Below are 19,326 nucleotides of genomic sequence, written 5' to 3'. Positions count from 1 at the left end.
TCTTGCACTCGGTAAGTACAGTACGTCCGTAGCCGCCAAACCGTCCCGTAGCAGAACAGCCACACCACAATCGGTAGAAGAGGCGTGGGAGATGTGGGCGGTATATCCGTGGAAGTCAGGGAAACTAGCGACACATACTTCCTGTAAGAGGGCCACGTCGATGTCCACCGCATCAAGCATGCGTTGTAGCATTGTCAGTTTGTGTGGTGCCCTTATCGCGTTGATATTGATTGTGGCAAGGCGAAAGGTGTGCTGCCTAGCCTCTTCACCTAGGGTAGACGCCATGGCAATCAAACCTAACCGCAAGAGATGCCGGAACCACCGAACCCGTTACAAATTATGAGTCTTTCACGCTAGGAGTGGCATCCCCAATGCCGCCCTCTCCCTTGTCATCCGTGGCCTCTTCAGGAAGTTCCTCAACATCGTCCGACCACAGTAGCTGATCGGTACCTAAATCTCTCTCACGTACGTCGTCTTTGGTAGAGGTAGACGGAGCGCCATCCATCGACGCGACCTGCCGCATTTGTGGTGCAAGAAGTAACTGGGCACTCGTAGTATGGGCAAGTGAACCGTCTACACCACTTAGATCCTCAGCAGGCGCAGCATCCATGCCGTCTGATGAGATGTCACCTTCTTGACCGGCCGTGTGTAGGAGGCAATCGTCAGAAGGGGTCCGCCGACGTCGCTTGCGTCGTCGAGGCGAACGTTGCTTTCGAACGTGGACATCCGTATCCGAATGTGGGAGGCAATCCAGCGTCGTATCACCTTCCGCTAGGAAAGCCGCGGTCGGGACAATGTTCGCGTCCACGTCCATTGCGTTCTGAATGTTATGTTGCGTCTGGAGTCCGTGGGACTGTTGCTGCTGTTGTTTCTGCGGAGGAAGCGACATATGGGATGGCATCTGGGGTCCTTCCTCTTCCTCCCTTGGTACTTCTGGCGTCGATGGATGTGTCTGATCGCCCGTTTCGTCCTCAACTATGGTGCGCATCGTCGTCTGAGCGTACGTGAGGGGCAGGATTGTCGCCCCCGTCGGGGAAACGGAGTCTCCCACTGGTATCTGCGTAATTCTACGTTGTAAGCAGCTCGATCGAACATGGCCTTCCTGCCCACATCCGGAACAGGTACGCGGTTGACCGTCGTACATGATGATTGCACGACAGCCACCGATGTTCAAATAGGACGGCACATGTTTCTTGAGCTCAAGTTTAATTTGGCGCACACCATTGTAGACCTTATACGTCGAGAAAGTTTGCCACTTTTCTGCAACGTGGCTGATAACATTGCCATATGGTCGGAAGGCGTCTTGGCAACTTCCTCTGGGACCTCGAAGGGGAGCTCAAAAACCCTTACAGTCCTTAGGCCCATGCCTGCATGATCCACCGTCACTGCACCGATATGCCCGTCAGAATGTTTGAATCGGAGAGAGTTCGAGTATTTAGAAACCACTGTCGCGCAGACCTCTGCACTGGTCATTTTAACATAAACCACGCTCGCCGTTATAGAAAAATGTATTTCGACGACAGTCGCCGGATCTAAACGTAGACCGTCGCGTATGAACTGTTCTATTTCATAGGCTCGAGGACGCGCGTGATCTGGTTGGAAAGTAATTTTGATCGTATCGTGGCGCCATGTGTGTGCCATAGTCGCACTGAACTTGGAACAAATACAACTCGCGCCGCAAGAAGGTAAACACAAGCAAGCGCTCATGGTCGCGCACGGCGGGGCGCAGCGGACGTCCTCGCCCCACCGCAGCCGAAAGCAGACTGAATGGACAACTCAGTTTGTATATTTTACTTTTTTTTATAGTTCCACACAACTTCTTCCTGTTTTCTCGATTGATCTATGTTCAGCTTTTCAAGGCCTATCCACTGTGCCAACTTCTAACTAAATCTGAGGGGGGTGCGATGGGAAGGTTCCCTTGTGAGCAAATTATCAATATTTAATGAATAATTTAGTATTTAATAGTCCTTATCTTGAAAAATCTAAATTTTCTCTAAAATTTTGGGTGCTGTTTCCGACTGTAACCGTATTCCTATAGGTACACTTCAACTCATCATGAGCCCGTTTTCACGGTATCCGTGTAGGTTCGTTTCGACCCACCATGAGACCATTTTTCCACTACATGTCCAGGTACGGCACGACTCACTGTAAGAACCCATTTTCCCTGCACAGCTGCATGAAGTTTTGATCCACCACAAACATCCCCACGAAAGATTCCAGTTGGTGGTGGGAGAAAGGGAACATTAGTTAAAACTTCCGAGCTGAGAGGCTGCGGTGGACCTGTAGAACTTTTCAGGAAGAAGAAGTTTTACAGCTCGACCATGGCTTCTCAGCCCGGAAGTTTTAACTAATGAAAACCCCAGACGTGAAAGTCTATCCGTTATAATTAGAAAGGAAACAGCTTTGAAAAACCCACGTTCGTAAAATCGCCCCCAAGGTAAGTACTTGCCAGCGCCCCAGATTATCTGATTTTACAAGAAACTGTAGGGATCTGCTTGGTATTTCGACGGCAAGAGAAAGTGAAGTCGAATCGCTTCACAGTGAAGTTTCAGAAGTCGGATTAAAAACAGCCTCTGCAGTAATAACACAAGAACAAATGAAAATGTGAGGAAAAATATTTCGCAACGCTTCTGAAAGGTAGCGGAAAACAATTCGTGGTACGTGACGGATACCGAATAAACGGGCTCATGTTGAGTTGGAACGTACCTGCAAGGATATAGTTACAATGAGAAACTGTTTCCATAATTTTGAAGAAAAATTCGATTTTCAGGGTAAATATTATGGCAATAATAAATAATTTTTTGACAACTGCCTCAAGTAGCACTTTGTATTTTTTATTGGCCGGTCTCGCTCTTCAAATGAGCAAGAGCATCATCGGAAGATACACTGTAAAAGACACAAATTGAGATGATACGGAAAACTTACCTTGACATTACATAAAGTAGGTATTCTACTTCCTGTATGGTGACTTACTTTAAAGTTGGCTGACAGAATTAAAGATTTCCTTTAAGGTTGGCTGACAGCTCAAAAGATTAATCTGGTTGTACTAACGTACTTAAATTCATGGTTAAAGTACGTTAAAAGCACAGTAGTAAATGATGATGTAGACAGCGCCAAAGATGAAATTGGCTGTACAACACTACTTGTAACGTCCTTGGTACAGTTTGTCCAAAGATAATACTCAACTATAGAAGACGAAAGATACATTTTAATCGCCTCTTTTATGGGCGTGTGTATAGACATCTCATATCCGTACATAACTGCTTACATCTCTAAAAATCAAAACTTCTTTCAAGAAACATTATAAAAAATACATATTAAAAATATGTATTGAAAAATGCACTCAAAACTTCCGTTTTAAAACATATTTCTGTTAGGATTATACGGCAGGCATTATATTTTGGTTGCTTACCTACAACACTTCAATATTTTATTGAAAGAACAAAACGAATTAAGTTTACATGAGTTTCTTCCAGTTATTTGATGAACTGCTGTAGATAAGCAACCAAAATATAATACCTGCCGTATAATCCTAACAGAAACAGCTTTAATACGGTAGTTTTGAATGCATTTTTGTATGTAAATTTTTAAATAAGTATTATTTATAATGTATATTGAAAGAAGTTTTAATTTTTAGAGATGTACTCACATTTTTTGAAAAATAAGCAGTTACGAGCGGATGTGAGATGTCTATACACACACACCTCCATAAGAGAGGCAATTAAAATGTAACTTTCGTTTTCTATAGTTGTAAATTATCTTTGGATAGACTATACCATGTACATTACGAGTAGAGTTGTACACTCAATTTCATCTTTGGCGCTGTCAATATCATCATTTACTACAGTGCTTTAAACACAAGTTAAAGTACGTTAGTACAAACAGATTAATCTTTAGAACTGTCAGACAACTTTAAAGGCAATCTTTAATGCTGTCAGCCAACTTTAAACGTAAGCAGAATATCTACTTTACGTAACGTCGATTTATGTTTTCCGTATTTTCTCAAGTTGTGTCTTTTAAAGCGTATATTCTGATGATGCGAAACCGGTCAATGTAAATACAAAGTGGTACTTGTGGTTGTTTCCAAAAACTTTGTTTTAACAGTCGCTCCCCCAGCAGGCAATGCTTCCTCTTGGTAAAATAATAAAAGATTCAATTGATACTGAAAATCTGCGCAGTCATAATAAACCTGTTGTTATAGTCGGCCGCGGTGGTCTCGCGGTTCTAGGCGCTCAGTCCGGAATCGCGAGACTGCTGCGGTCGCAGGTTCGAATCCTGCCTCGGGCATGGATGTGTGTGATGTCCTTAGGTTAGTTAGGTTTAAGTAGTTCTAAGTTCTAGGGGACTGATGACCACAGCTGTTAAGTCCCATAGTGCTCAGAGCCATTTGAACCATTTGAACCTGTTGTTATAATTGCGTACGAATGAAAAAACAAGTAGCACCAACAGCGGGATTTGATCCAGGGGTCTGATGGTTATCAAACTAAGCGCTTCCTCGCTCGTATGCGGATTCCTTGAACACTAGCGACCGAACAAAGTGTACAAGCAAGCCCAAAATTTTCAAACCCGATTTTCTCGAAAATGGTTGCAACTTGCATCTTCCTGTCTACAGATGTTATAATCGCGCCCTAAACATCCTGTCAACATGAATCAAATCGGTCAAGGGAAGTTCGTACAGTCGGCTTGTAAGCGCTGACCATTGCTCCACCTTGCTCGGTAGAGACCGAAACCAAGCAGCCGGTGTATCAGTCTCCACTGAGAGTCTGTATGTCTGCAACAGTCCACAGTTATCGATCAACAGTTGGTAAGCCTTGACATCAGCTCGAATCTTTCTAATTTCACTTTCACTGTCCTTACGGACGAGGTTCTAGAGAAATGTAGGACCACGCGAGGCAATACTCGCCCTTCGACTTATCTAACAAGGTAGGTCAAAGAAAGACAAACTTCCGTTTACAACGAAGGGAAACTTAGAGAAATCTTTTGACGGTGTTGACTCGAATACAGTGAAACTCTGAAGGTGCGGGATAAAATATAAGAAGCGAAAGATCATGTACAGTTTGTACAGAAACCAAACTATAGTTTTAAGAGTCGAAGGACATGAAAGACAAGTAGTGGGTGAGAAGGGATTGAGAGAGGGTTATATTTTATCCCCAACGTTATTCAATCTGTATGTTGAGTAAGGAATAAAGGAAACTAAGGAAAAATTTGCGGAAGGAATTACAGGTGAGGGACAATTAATAAAATGTTTGAGGTTTGGCGTTGACATTATAATTCTATCAGAGACGAGACAGGAATTACAAGAGCAGTTCAACGAAATGGCAGTGCCTTGAAAAGAGGTTATAAGATGAACACAGACGAAAGTAAAACAATAGTAATGGAATGTAGTCGATTAGTTATAACAAGAAGAGCATTTCTGAAAAGAGGAAATTGTTAATATGGAATATGAATTCAAATGTTAAAATGTCTTTTCTGAATATATTTGACTGGAGTTTAGCCTTGTATGAAAGTGAAACGTGGGCGATAAGCATGTCAGAAAAGAAGAGAACAGAAGCTTTTGAATCGTTGTGCTACAGATTAATGCTGAAGATGATGTGAGTAGACTGAATAATTTATGAGGAGGTACTGAATTGAACTGGGGAAAATAGAAATGTGTGGCAAAACATTACTAAAGGGAAGGATTGGCTGGTAGGAAAATTCTGACGCAACAAGGAACTGTCGTTTTAGTATTGGAGGGAATTATGGCGGATAAATATCGTAGAGGGAGAAGAAACGATGAATACAGTAAATAGTTAAAATGGGTGTAAGTTGAATAGTTATTCGGAGATGAAGTTGGTTGGTTGGTTTAAAAGAGGGGAAGGGGAGGGGGGAGATACCAAACTGCTAGTTCATCAGTCCCTCGTTCCGATTAAAGTAATTCCACAAGGGTGGGAGTAAAATAATCGAGACATAAAAAACACAGCTGCAAGAAAGGAGAAACTCACAAGAATGACACAAGGGCAACAAACACTAAAATGGACGAAATCCGACAAGAAAACCACAGAGAGACGCAAGAAACATGTAGAAGAGATCAAAACAAGAGAGCATATTACCGTGGCTGGCTGACCATGAGAAGAACTAGGAGAAGCCAGCCACTCTGCAACACATTAAAATCTACACCCTAAAAGCACTAGGGTGGAGGACACAGAGGGACAAAGGACATGCGCTAAAACTTAGATCAAACGATAAAAGCAGCCCTCACGAATAAAACGTAAAACTAAGCTGCTGTTGAGGCATTGTCGCCCAACACCGAAGGTAGCGTGCTGGGAAAGTTAAAAGTCCGCCACAGAGCGGCTAAAAGTGGGCAGTCCAGCAACAGGTGGACGACCATCATTTGTGAGCCACAGCGACACTGAGGTGGGTCCTCGCGGTAGAGGACAACCGATTCCCTGAGAAAGTACCTCATGGAAAACTTCCACACATTCGTAGTCTCCTTAATGACACACAGTCTGTTGTGCGTACTGTCATGCCATTCCGTCTCCTAAAGTTGAAAAACCCTGCGGCGTAAGACAGGACGAAGGTCAGTTTCGGAGATTCCCATCTCCAGAAGCGATTTCCTCGTAGCCTGTTTGGCCAGCCTGTCGACGAGTTCGTTGCCTGCGGTCCGCACAAACACCACTGAACGACAGGACCGTTCCAGAGCATAGATGGACTCCTGAATGGACGCTACCGAATGATGGCGAGGGTAGCACTGGTCGATAGCTTATAGGCTGCTCAGGGAGTCAGTACACAGGAGAAATGAATCGCCATGGCAAGAGCGGATGTGCTCAAGAGCACGTGATATGGCCGCCAGCTCTGCAGTGAAAACACTGCAGCCATCTGGCAAGGAGTTCTGCTCAATATGTTCTCCGTGAACATATGCAAAGCCTACGTGACCATCAGCCATTGAGCCGTCGCTGTAAACTACTTCATGGCCCTGGTACATGTCGAGAATCGAGAGGAAGTGATAGCGGAGAGCCGCAGGGTTAACTGAGTCCTTAGAGCCATGCGAGAGGTGCAGAAGAATCTGCGGCCTTGGTGTACACCATGGAGGTGTACGTGAAAGGACCTCGAGGAGAGGTGGTAACGGGAAGGACCCCAGTTCAGGCAGAAGGGACTGGACGCGAACCACAATTGTAAGCCTTGAGGGATATATGGCTTTACGTCACAGTGGTAGACCATCACCTTGACCTTCTTGGGTAATGTGTTACCCTCGAGGGCCAATATGAAGGCACTGGTGGCAACCTGATTATCCCTCAGACCCCAGTGGACGCGCCGGACGAAATGAACACCTCGCCACTCTAAACTGGCGCGCAGCTCATCGTCAAACCGCAAAAGAAGGTTCCTGTGAAATATGATACCCTGGACCATATTTATGCTCTTATGGGACGTGATGGAAACAGAAACATCCCCCAGATTGTCACAGGCGAGTAGCGCCCGTGAATGGGCAGAGGATACTGTTTTGATCAAGACTGAACCCGCCCGCATTTTTAACAAGCCCTCCACCTCCCCAAACTCCACAAAAAACTGAGGTTTCATTGACAAGAAGGATTCCCCGTCAACTCTCGTACGTATGAGGTACTGGGATGAATAAGCTTCACTGCCATCCGTAGCCTGGCGTTCCTCCCATCGAGTGGCCGGGGAGGGAGGGGGGCGGGGGACGATTTGGAGTCGTATTTCTTAACATTGAAGTTAGACCTTGACCGCTTAGAGACTGCTGGTGTTTAACCACCAGCAAGAGATGACGTACTACGGTTCATGGCGTGTCATCCGCCCTGATGCCACCCACTCCAACCAGGAGCCCTCCCCACAGGCGACACACAGCCGCAGCAAAGGCCACCTGGCAGGACGGCCATTTCCGGGTGTCGCGGTGCCCCTGGGTGACAGGCATCCACTCCTTGGCATACGTGAGGATTTCGGCGCAGGCATCAGCAGAGCGATCTCTGTGTCGTCAGAGGGCTACAACCAACAGGGTACACGGTGGCCCCACCACAACGGACTGGCTATCGTGCTGGGTGTCAGGCAGAAACGAGTTAAGAAGTCTGTTATCATCGACAGCGCAGAAAGCGATACTGCATAGAGGATGGAGGAAAGCGCACCCAGGAGGGTGATTTCTCCCAACAGCTGGAGAATGAGCGGAAGTGCAGATCCACGTCGACGAAGGATGCGAGAGGTCTCAGTGCATGATGGACACGATACATCATGTAAGGCGCCCTCCCCAATTGGCTCTCTCTTCGGGAAAATTTTGAAAAATGGAGGTCAACCCCTACAGGGGCCCATCAGATAAAGGCCGAAATGTGTGAGACTCCTTTTAGTCGCCTCTTACTACAGGCACGAATTCCTTTTGCCTATTCTAACCCCGCATGGGGGGGGGGGGGGGGGGAGAGATGAAGTGGTGCACACAGGATAGACTAGCGTAAGTGGCTGCATCAGACCTGCCTTCGGACTGAAGATTACAGTAACATGTACGAGGAAGCAGTGTCGGTTTACTCTTCTACGAAAGGACGCTATCGCAGTGTTGTAACCTCTGCGTCAACACAACGCCTCTCTTGCAGTGTCTGCCACAGGAGTTCCATGACATAACTCCGTGACGCCTTCGCGCTTGCTAAACGAACCCATGACGAAACGCGTTGATTCTTTAACTCTGTGCTGGTTTCTCTAACAACCGAATCAGGTAAGGATCCCAGACTGAAAAGAAACTATCAGTTATCAGTCGAAAGAGAGTTGTGTATCTCCTTCGTACCTTACTTATTCTGGATTCTTCCAACTAATATCAGTCTTGCTTCTGCCTTTCCTACGACCAGTCTCATGTGGTAGCTCCACTTTAAATTGCGCAGTACACATACTCTCAGATATTTGAAGGATGTGATTATCTTCAATGTTCGCTCAGCAGTTTTGCAATCAAAGAATAAAGAGTCTTCATCGTCTCATGCGCAATATGTTACATTCGTTTCTGTTGAGGGTCAGCTAGAGGTCTTCCTACATTTCGCTACAATTTTTAGCGTAGCGCCTTCTTCTGTATACAACAGCACCACTTCATGAGCAGCTTCATGGAGGGTCCGATGTCACCTTTATAATTTAATGAACAAAATGGCGTAGGTTACGTTTTATTACATGTTTTATACAACACAACAATAATTATGTCACAAGCTTTTATATTTAATATAGCTTTGAATTTTATCTTTTACTATGTGATGTTAGAATCGTTTTATTTAATATGACCTAATGAAGCATTCGGTTATCGTTTATCCTGTTTTGTAATCCTGCCGTACTATATTTAGTGTTGTATTTTTGCACATTTTATTTAATTTCTGTTTTTGTAATAACTGTGCCAGTAACGCACTAGCACACATCTCTACGTACACTATTTGCTGTGACCATTCTATCGTAATAATAACACCAAGTCTGTCACACACTGCATGTGAAATCAGGGATCTTTTTGTCTCTTTTTAGTTGCACCGACGCGGACCAGTTGACACCAGTGATAGCAACCGTATTTCAGGTAAGCTTGTACATTTTCGTATTAATTTCAAGCATTATTATAAATAGCTCAGATGAGAGGAAATGACTAATGTTTTTATTTATCTTTAAGCTAGTATTGCATCTGAAGGTGGTCTAATTTTACAGGAACAAATTACAACAGCTAATGCTAGGTACCCAGCAGTCCAACCACAAAACTGCTCTTATTTACGGGCAGTGCAACGGCTACTCATTAAGAAAGCTACCAAGATTACGCTGTTGGTTTCCTCCCGGACTGTTTTCATGGGAATAAACTTGAGCCCGCCCTGCAGAGACTACCTGAAGTAGCAAGTCTAGCCATGCCTCCTGGAGTCATTCTATTCTGCGTCCTCAAATCGTTTGAACTCCCCAGTGGCTCCACTGCTAACTACTCAAGATCATCACTCCAGGCTGGGAGGTTACAGTGACAAAGGATTATTGACAGACTATTTTGACAGCAATAAGAATTCCAGAGATACAGTTCATTCAAGTCGGAGATCGGAATCCGATTCTCAGTTATTGAAAGTCACTTCGAATTGAGCTTTCAGCGACGTAGGATATTCTTTGCCCTGGAGAGGATAATCATAACAGTTTATGGTGTCAATTAGTTCATTTCACGTAGAGCGCTTTTCAAGCACCATGTTAACACAGCAGTGCAAATAGTCTCCCATATGATACATCTATAAAAATGTATGTGTGTGTGTGTGTGTGTGTGTGTGTGTGTGTGTCCACGCGTGCGCGTGCGCTTGTGTGTGCGTGTGTGTATGGTCTCCATCTGCTCCTAAATCATTGAACCGATCTTAACCAAACTTGGCACACATATCTCTTACTGCTAGGCAAAATCATTGTAGGGGTAAGAATCGCCTGCCTTTCATAGTTCAGGAAACATGACGTCATAATGAGATGCGTGAAAAATTGGCGCCTCATGAATTGCGTTTAAATGTATTACTTATTCGCAACAAATTTTGCAGACAGTATCCATATATGCCGCTGAATGTACCTACACAAATGTATCATTGTGCAACACATAATTCAGGAGAAATAAACACTGGGATACGTAAAAATATGCCGCATCTTGCATGAAGCTTTAATACATTTATTCTTCACTACTGAGACACTCCTGCAGTCGAGTTAACTTAAGGAAATCCCTGACACCTGGCAGCGCTTTTGACAGCGTACAACTGCGAAGCGCAAACGGCTGTAGGCGGAAACGATAGCCGTTAACACAGCTACGAAGAGGTGTTGCCAAGGAAACCTTCACAAAATCGCGTTGTAAACATGCGAAGCTGCTGCGCCCAGTGTACAGAAACTATTCGGGAACATGTTTCTTGATTTCAATACTGAGTTGTACATTTGTACATTACGCACATTTCTTTGTAGGACTGTTTTACAATTTCAACGGCGTTTTCGCGAATACATAGCAATGCAATTTTTTCGATACTTCATTACAAACACAGTTGATTTTTTGTTTTCGTTTCTAACGAAAAATGAATACCCAGGCAATACCGGGTTTGTCAGCTAGTAATTAATAAAATGGATTCATCGAAAACAAACTGCACAGTGCGCCGGTCGTGGTAGCCAAGCGGTTCTAAGCGCTTCAGTCTGGAATCGCACGACTGCTACGGTCGCAGGTTCGAATCCTGCCTCGGGCATGGATGTGTGTGATGTCCTTAGGTTAGTTAGGTTTAAGTAGTTTGAACTTCTAGGGGACTGATGACCTCAGATGTTAAGTCCCATAGTGCTCAGAGCCAGCCAAACTACACAGTTAACTAAAAAAACATTAGACAGACAGTGAAGATTCACATGACGTTAAGTATTGTACAGAGACACGTCCACCGTTCAATAACCTTCATTTGCAGTAACCTTACAACACAAGTTAAAAAGTGATGGCTAAAACTCGGGTTTTCAGTTTCTTGAGGCACATTCGTTTTACTCTAGTGTACACCCTCTCACCTGATCAACTGTTGACCTGAAAAGGTCACTGGAACCATATAATTTCACTCAACTTACTTTTCTTGCCGTTTTTTTTTTCTTTTGATCAGTTTGTGTGAAATATATTTGTTGGCGTCCATATTAGTTGTACTTATCCCGGTCGAACCCGAAGGAGTTTCTGAAAAATACACTACTGGCCATTAAAATTGCTACACCAAGAAGAAATGCAGATGATAAACAGGTATTCATTGGACAAATATATTATACTAGAACTGACATGTGATTACATTTTCACGCAATTTGGGTGTATAGATCCTGAGAAATTAGTACCGTAATAACGGCCTTGATACGCCTGGGCATTGAGTCAAACAGAGCTTGGATGGCGTGTACGTGTACAGCTGCCCATGCAGCTTTAACACGATACCACAATTCATCACGGATAGTGACTGGCGGATTGTGACGAACCAGCTGCTCGGCCACCATTGACCAGACGTTTTCAATTGGCGAGAGATATGGAGAATGTGCTGGTCAGGGCAAGAGTCGAACATTTTCTGTATCCAGAAAGGCCTGTACAGGACCTGCAACATGCGGTCGTGCATTGTCCTGCTGAACTGTAGGGTTTCGCAGGGATCGAATGAAGCGTGCAGCCACGGGTGGTAATACATCTCAGATGTAACGTCCACTGTTCAAAGTGCCGTCAATGCGAACAGGAGGTGACCGAGACGTGTAACCAATGGCTCCCCGTACCATCGCGCCGGGTGATACGCCAGTAAGGCGATGACGAACACACGCTTCGAATGTGCGTTCACCGCGATGTCGCCAAACACGGATGCGACCATCATGATGCTGTAAACAGAACCTCGATTCATCCGAAAAAATGACGTTTTGCCATTCGCCCATCCAGGTTCGTCGTTGAGTACACCATCGCAGGCGCTCCTGTCTGTGATGCAGCGTCAAGGGTAACCGCAGCCATGTTCTCCGAGCTGATAGTCCATGCTGCTGCAAACGTGGTCGAACTGTTGGTGCAGATGGTTGTTGTCTTGCAAACGGCCCCATCTGTTGACTCAGGGATCGAGACGTGGCTGCACGATCCGTTACAGCCATGTCATCTCGACTGATAGTGATTCGAGGCCGTTGGGATCCAGCACGGCATTCCGTATTAACCCACTGAACCCACCGATTCCATATTCTGCTAGCAGTCATTGGATCTCGACAAATGCGAGCAGCAATGTCGCGATACGATAAACCGCAATCGCGATAGGCTACAATCCGACCTTTATCAAAGTCGGAAACGTGATGGCACGCATTTCTCCTCCTTTCACGAGGCATCACAATAACGTTTCATCAGGCAACGCCGGTCAATTGCTGTTTGTGTATGAGGAATCGGTTGGAAACTTTCCTCATGTCAGCACGTTTTAGGTGTCGGAACCGGCGCCAACCTTGTGTGAATGCTCTGAAAAGCTAATCATTTGCATATCACAGCATCTTCTTCCTGTCGGTTAAATTTCGTGTCTGTAGCACGTTATCTTCGTGGTGTAGCAATTTTAATGGCCAGTAGTGTAACAGCAAATGAAAACTGCAGATTTAAGGAACCATAGTTTAGCAGTGCTGGTAGACCTTACAATAACTGAAGACGTGATGTAGCGCACTGCGCCGACGTTCCCGGCTCCATGCCGCTATTGAGCTCAAGTACGCTTATCGTGTATCAGAGTTTTGAGTCCGCTATTGCGCACACTTGTGGCCCACAGGGACCCCATATTTCGCAGAACTGCTTTCGTATCGCCCCCAGCGAGCAGAAGGTGATCTAGAGCGCCGGCCCCAGCTGCTGCAGTTCTGCGGCTGCCAATAAGCTATGCCATTTGTACTGAATATTGCAGTGCGAACGCGACTCCAGAGACCGTCAGCGCTTCTCTGAATTTCCATTCAAACGCATGTGTTCTTCCGTGATACGGGTTTCTCGAACTAGTGGACGTAAAATCTCAAATATGAAATCCTTCCTTATCACAGAAAGTAGTATTACCGTACTTAATTTTTCGAAGCTCCCACTTTATAAAATTCGGTGTGCAGTATGAAGTAAGAAGCAAATATAAAACCGACAATACAACTCAAAGCTTCCATCATTAATCCTTTGTTTCACCATCCGAGTACACCAGTCTAAACACAAGGGAAATTTCTGTCATTGCTGACATTAATTATGAGGGTCACTCCAAAGGAAGAGCACACTATTTTTTGTAAAAATACGGTTTTCATTCTGCATGTGTGTTAGTTTTACAGTGTGTAGATACATCCTTCCCGATTGTTTTCAAACTTAGTTCAATCTGTTCCCTTGAGTGGCGCCGTCAGGGTATGTCTTCAAGATGGCTGCGTTCGTCAGAAGCAACGTGTGGTCATAGAATTCCTGTGCTGTGAAAACGAAATAGTGGGAAACATCCACAAGAGGTTGAAAAAGGTGTATGGAGATGCTGCTGTCGATCGCAGTACAGTTATTCGGTACGCAAGCAGGTTACGTGATGGAAGCAGGCACGGCAATATTGAGGATTGTCCTCGCAGCGTCAGGCCTCGTACTGTACACACTCCAGACAATGTGCAGAGAGTTAACGAATTGGTCACTGCTGACAGAGGCATCTTTGGGAAACTGAAAGACTCTCTTCGTGGAACAAGATTTGAAGATGATGACTCCCTTGTGCACGCTGCCAAACAGTGGCTCCAACAGGTTGGTCCAGAATTTTACCATGCAGGTATAAAGGTGCTGGTTCCAAGATGGTGTAAAGCAGTTGAGCGGGACAGAAATTATGTGGAGAAATGAAAATATTGTTCCTAAAGGATGTATCTACACGCTGTAAAACTTTCAAATATGTAGAATAAAAGTTGGATTTAAAAGGAAATAGTGTGCATTTCTTTTTGAGTGACCCTTGTACATTGTTTTAATGTCTTTTCTGGTGTAAGAGAAAATTTACACACAAGAGTTGGTAACACTCACTGCGCATTTAGAACACATGAACTGTTTGGATTTATTCAGACTAACCATAATTACCGGTATCTGACAAAACGCTAAGGCACTTAAGAAGTACGAGGGCTATTCGGAAAGTAAGGCCTGCTTGGGCGCGAAATGGAAAACCCCATGAAAATCCGTTGATCCATTGCACAAATGTGTTGGGCAGTATCTCTCGCACACCCATCTATCGCATCGTTTTCAGTTCTGAGTGCACAACAAGCTCGTAAAGATGGCTCGAAAATAGCTTCTCCCGCCAAGTATGTGTGCAGGCCAAGAGATTTCGCCTGATTTCACGCAGCCCACATAACGTAACTGTCATGCATTTCCTTATCCAGAAACATTTTCGGCAGCATACTGCAGGTACATCGGAGACCATCCTGCAGAGTTTTCGACAGGAAATATTTTGATCGCCCACCATACTGCCCAGATGTAGCTCCCTCTGGTATTTGTCTCTGCTCTTATGAACTGCTGGTTCTGACGACAAAATTTTGTTACAGACACTGAACTGCAGACCAGCACAGAGAAGTGGCAAAAAGCAAACGCGGCTGCGTTCTATGACGAGGGTATTCAAAAGTTGGTACAATGCCACGACAAATGTCTAAGTTGGAACGGCGACTGTGCAGAGAAGTAACTAGAAAGTGTAGTAGCTAACTGCTCCAAACAAAAAATTTTTGATTTTCATAGTGGTTCCCATTTCGCGACCGATCAGTTCTTTCTTTTAGAATAATCCTTGGTTTAACGAAAACGGTAGGTAAAAGAGTAAAACTAATCACCAGAATGACAATTTATTACACTGTCTCAGCAAAACCTTAAGTAAAGGGATTGGAAGTAAAGTTCAATTAAGATTGGTTAGTTGGGCGTGTCGTTGATTAATATTCGCATTTCAGTAAGATACTAACAAGATTATGAAGAAACATTGTCGGTAGTTGTCAAGCGGACAACTTACATTTGAACCAAGTAGTTGCTGTTAGCACTAAGTTGGTGGAATAATCATTTAAACTCGCTCTGATGAGGCCAGTTACTGATCGCATGGAAGCATATTTTGTGCTTAAGAATCGTAAAATTATTTACGTTAATATCCAGAATCATAAAATTTATAAAATCTTAATGTGATGATTAATGCAACAATAAATGTCCGCAGCACGGTAACAATGAAGCTGTTTGACACCTCTGTAACTCTTAGAACTTCCATCCCCCTACCTTTATTTTTTTTTGCCTCATGCTTCATGGTGACAGTTTAGTATGTCACACTGTCTGAAATATGTAAGTTTGGGTTGGGTCCAGGGAGCGTGCACGGATAACCGAAGCGATTAAGGAGATGACTAACGATAAGCGGGGTATCCGGATTCGAGTCCTCGTCCAGAACAAATTTTTATATATCAGTTTTAATCTGGCAGGAAGTTCTAAATACATGCACACTCCGCTGCAGAAGGAAAATTCGTTTTGGAAACACAAAGACACTTAAAATCGCACAGAAAGCATAAAGATAATCTTTCAAGCATTGTGACTTTACTGCCGAATTTATTCGTGAGACGTTAACTATAACCAGCATGTAAGGCTACGCATAACTGTTTACTGCTGCTCAGTATCTTCCGACCAAAGCGTGCTCGGGACCAGAAGAGACCCAGAAGATGCTAGCTAATACGTTGTATTCATGTGATTGTCTAACTCCATCCGAACGTCGTCATTCCGAACGGGAGCCATTACCACCATTGCATCAGCCATCGCCGTTTCTCCTGTCTGAGATTTCTTAAGGGTTTCCCCTGTGCTTATTCTTTTTCTTTCTAATTCCTGTGTCTCTTCCTAACTTTGTATTCTAGGTGGCCGTTTCGTTTCTTTAAATGATTTTTTTAATTGTCCTTACCTGACACTGAATGTTAGGTTGTTTGGTTCTGAGTCCTCGTCAACTAGCTTGTCACTACCTACTGATAACACTGGAACATCACCGGGATTGCAACGTAATGGCACCTCGGGTTGTGTAACAGGCGTAGTAATTCCTTTTCCAGGTGTCTTGCTACCGTCTAAGGTCTGGGGATTAGTCTCTCCTGGAGAGCCTGATTCGAACATTTTGACAGGGTAACCGTTTAACTCTGTTCATTTGTCAATACGCTACGTGCAGACGAATCCTGATTTGCATCATTTTCTCCCTGACGTTATACATCAGGGCCCTGCCCATTACTGGTTTCCTGTAATGGGGCTGACTAGGTCTCCGCATACGACAGTTTTTGTTGATGTCGCACATCTCCCGCGTAGGTGACTGCCTGGTCTACCCTCCGTAAAGAAATGACACGGGGGCAGGCTGCCTTAAGATAGTCCGTGGATCCACATACTACTCAGGTCCTTGGTTGGCCATCATAAACAACTAAGGCTTTGAAGCCCTGAACCATAATATAGTACGGGATATGATTACGAAGATTAGTTCTAACATTTCGCTTACCATTGTCAACATTGAAATGTTTGTTGCCAGTCCATTTCTCACCAGTAACCTGCAAAATCGTTCCATAAGACGTTAACGCATGTTTGATGACATCGAACTTCAGTTCAAATGCGAGGTTCAATATGCGCACAGATCGCTACCCTAAACCAGCGTAGCTGGTCGCAATTGAACTAGATTCATCACTGGAATAAAGAAAGTTCGCCAAACCACTTGTTTTTGTCATAATCCAGGTAGATGTTTCAACGTCTGCATTACCATGGAAATCACGTTCGAAACCGTGAACATTATCATCTTGTAAACCTATCTTTTCGAACAACCAATCGACGATTTCATCAACTTTCGGCCTGTCATACCCGAACGGGAACAAAAATTTCAACGTTGACTTCCTCATCTGAGCTTCCATAACTGGATGGCTATGTTGCACTCACAAGCTACAGCGACACCCGGCCGACGACGTGCCCCACTCGCGGCGAGTTCCGCACACAGCGGCAGCTAGGCCAGCACTGAAAGCTATCGATTCATCGAGCAGCACCAGAGCTCTAGCAAGATAACGTGCCACCTGCGCAAAAAGGCATTCTCGTCGTGAGCCTTGAACAGTCTCACCCCGATTGACCTGAAAGAGCGGCCATAGCCGATTGTCGCCTGCCGGCCTGCACGCTGCTAGTGTTCTCGTTGCGAAGTCTTTACTTCACAGCATGGCAGGTGCAGGAAAGTCTTCGTAATCAGGCACGTGTGATAATATGCAGCGCTATGAAATTACTAGTGGAATGGGCAAATGAGGAAGCTAAAATATCATTATAACTGTGCTTGAGAGTGCTGAGAGAACCGCTAGCTATTCCAATCACTCATTGAAGACAATAAAGGAATAGGAAGAAAACGAATCTACTAGTACTTCCCAAGGCATCACTACTTCAGAAATGTGCGGAAGAAGAAGAAAATTTTATTTGAAAATTGGTTCAAATGGCTCTGAGCACTATGGGACTTAACATCTGAGGTCATCAGTCCCCTAGAACTTAGGACTACTTAAACCTAACTGACCTAAGGACATCACACACATCCATGCCCGAGGCAGGATGCGAACCTGCGATCGTAGCACTCGCGGGGTTCCAAAATTTTATTTCTAGATATTCCCGAACAGGTTATCAGGGCCCTGAACATAATTTCCTTGTGACGCATGTGCTTTATTTTACATTGTCAACATAATGCACTGACGGAAAAAAATCGAAACACTAAGAAGGAGACGTGCAACATAAACGAAAGTTGGGAAGAATGGTTATGCATCTGAAAGATGATCCCTGTTTAAATTTGGCGCTAGTCGCATAAGAGCGGCCCTAATAGCGCCACTATGAGGACGCAAATCAGGTTTGTTTTAAATGCACGCTGTAACGGTCGTGAGCGTTAGTTTTCTTTGAGGCTGGACTGCTGAGTTGATGTTAGTCAAGAATGCCTTTAAGGTGACAAACACATTATTATCAACCCCTCACTGAGTTTGAACGACGTCGTCTAACAGAAATCTACTCTGCAGGAATCAGCATGGGTTTCGAAAAAGACGATCGTGTGAAACCCAGCTCGCGCTATTCGTCCACGGACTCAGAGGGCTATAGACACGGGTTCCCAGGAGATGCCGTGTTTCTTGACTTCCGCAAGGCGTTCGATACAGTTCCCCACAGTCGTTAAATGAACAAAATAAGAGCATATGGACTATCAGACCAATTGTGGATTGGACTGAAGAGTTCCTAGATAATAGAACGCATCATGTCATTCTCAATGGAGAGAAGTCTTCCGAAATAAAAGTGATTTCAGGTGTGCCGCAGGGGAGTGTCGTAGGACTGTTGCTATTCACAATATGCATAAATGACCTTGTGGATGACATCGGAAGTTCACTGAGGCTTTTTGCGGATGATGCTGTGGTATATCGAGAGGTTGTTACAATGGAAAATTGTACTGAAATGCGGAAGGATCTGCAGCGAATTGACGCATGTTGCAGGGAATGGCAATTGAATCTCAATGTAGACAAGTGTAATGTGCTGCGAATACATAGAAAGATAGTTCCCTTATCATTTAGCAACAAAATAGCAGTTCAGCAACTGGAAGCAGTTAATTTCATAAATTATCTGGGAGTAGGCATTAGGAGTGATTTAAAATGGAATGATCATATAAAGTTGATCGTCGGTAAACCAGATGCCAGACTGAGATTCATTGGAAGAATCCTAAGGAAATGCAATCCGGAAACAAAGGAAGTAGGTTACAGTACAATTGTTCGCCCACTGCTTGAATACTGCTCACCGGTGAGGGATCCGTACCAGATAGGGTTGATAGAAGAGAGAGAGAAGATCCAACGGAGAGCAGCGCACTTCGTCACAGGATCATTTAGTAATCGCGAAAGCGTTACGGAGATGATAGATAAACTCCAGTGGAAGAATCTGCAAGAGAGGCGCTCAGTAGCTCG

The 19,326-nt window shown here is 44.4% G+C and overlaps 1 long non-coding RNA gene across 1 annotated transcript in view; it reads left to right on the top strand.

Moving 5' to 3' along the window:
* Positions 1-19,326, top strand: part of LOC124612309 — a 315,920-nt gene that overhangs the window by 179,842 nt on the left and 116,752 nt on the right. The window contains exon 2 of the long non-coding RNA XR_006979526.1: positions 9,469-9,517. This is a non-coding gene — a long non-coding RNA (uncharacterized LOC124612309). The remainder of the gene's footprint in view (positions 1-9,468; positions 9,518-19,326) is intronic.

The sequence above is a fragment of the Schistocerca americana genome, chromosome 1, assembly GCF_021461395.2.
Source record: "Schistocerca americana isolate TAMUIC-IGC-003095 chromosome 1, iqSchAmer2.1, whole genome shotgun sequence".
Classification (NCBI taxonomy): Eukaryota; Metazoa; Arthropoda; class Insecta; order Orthoptera; family Acrididae; genus Schistocerca; species Schistocerca americana.
Note: the sequence above shows the minus strand (reverse complement) of the source record. Positions and strands in the feature narration are given on the sequence as shown.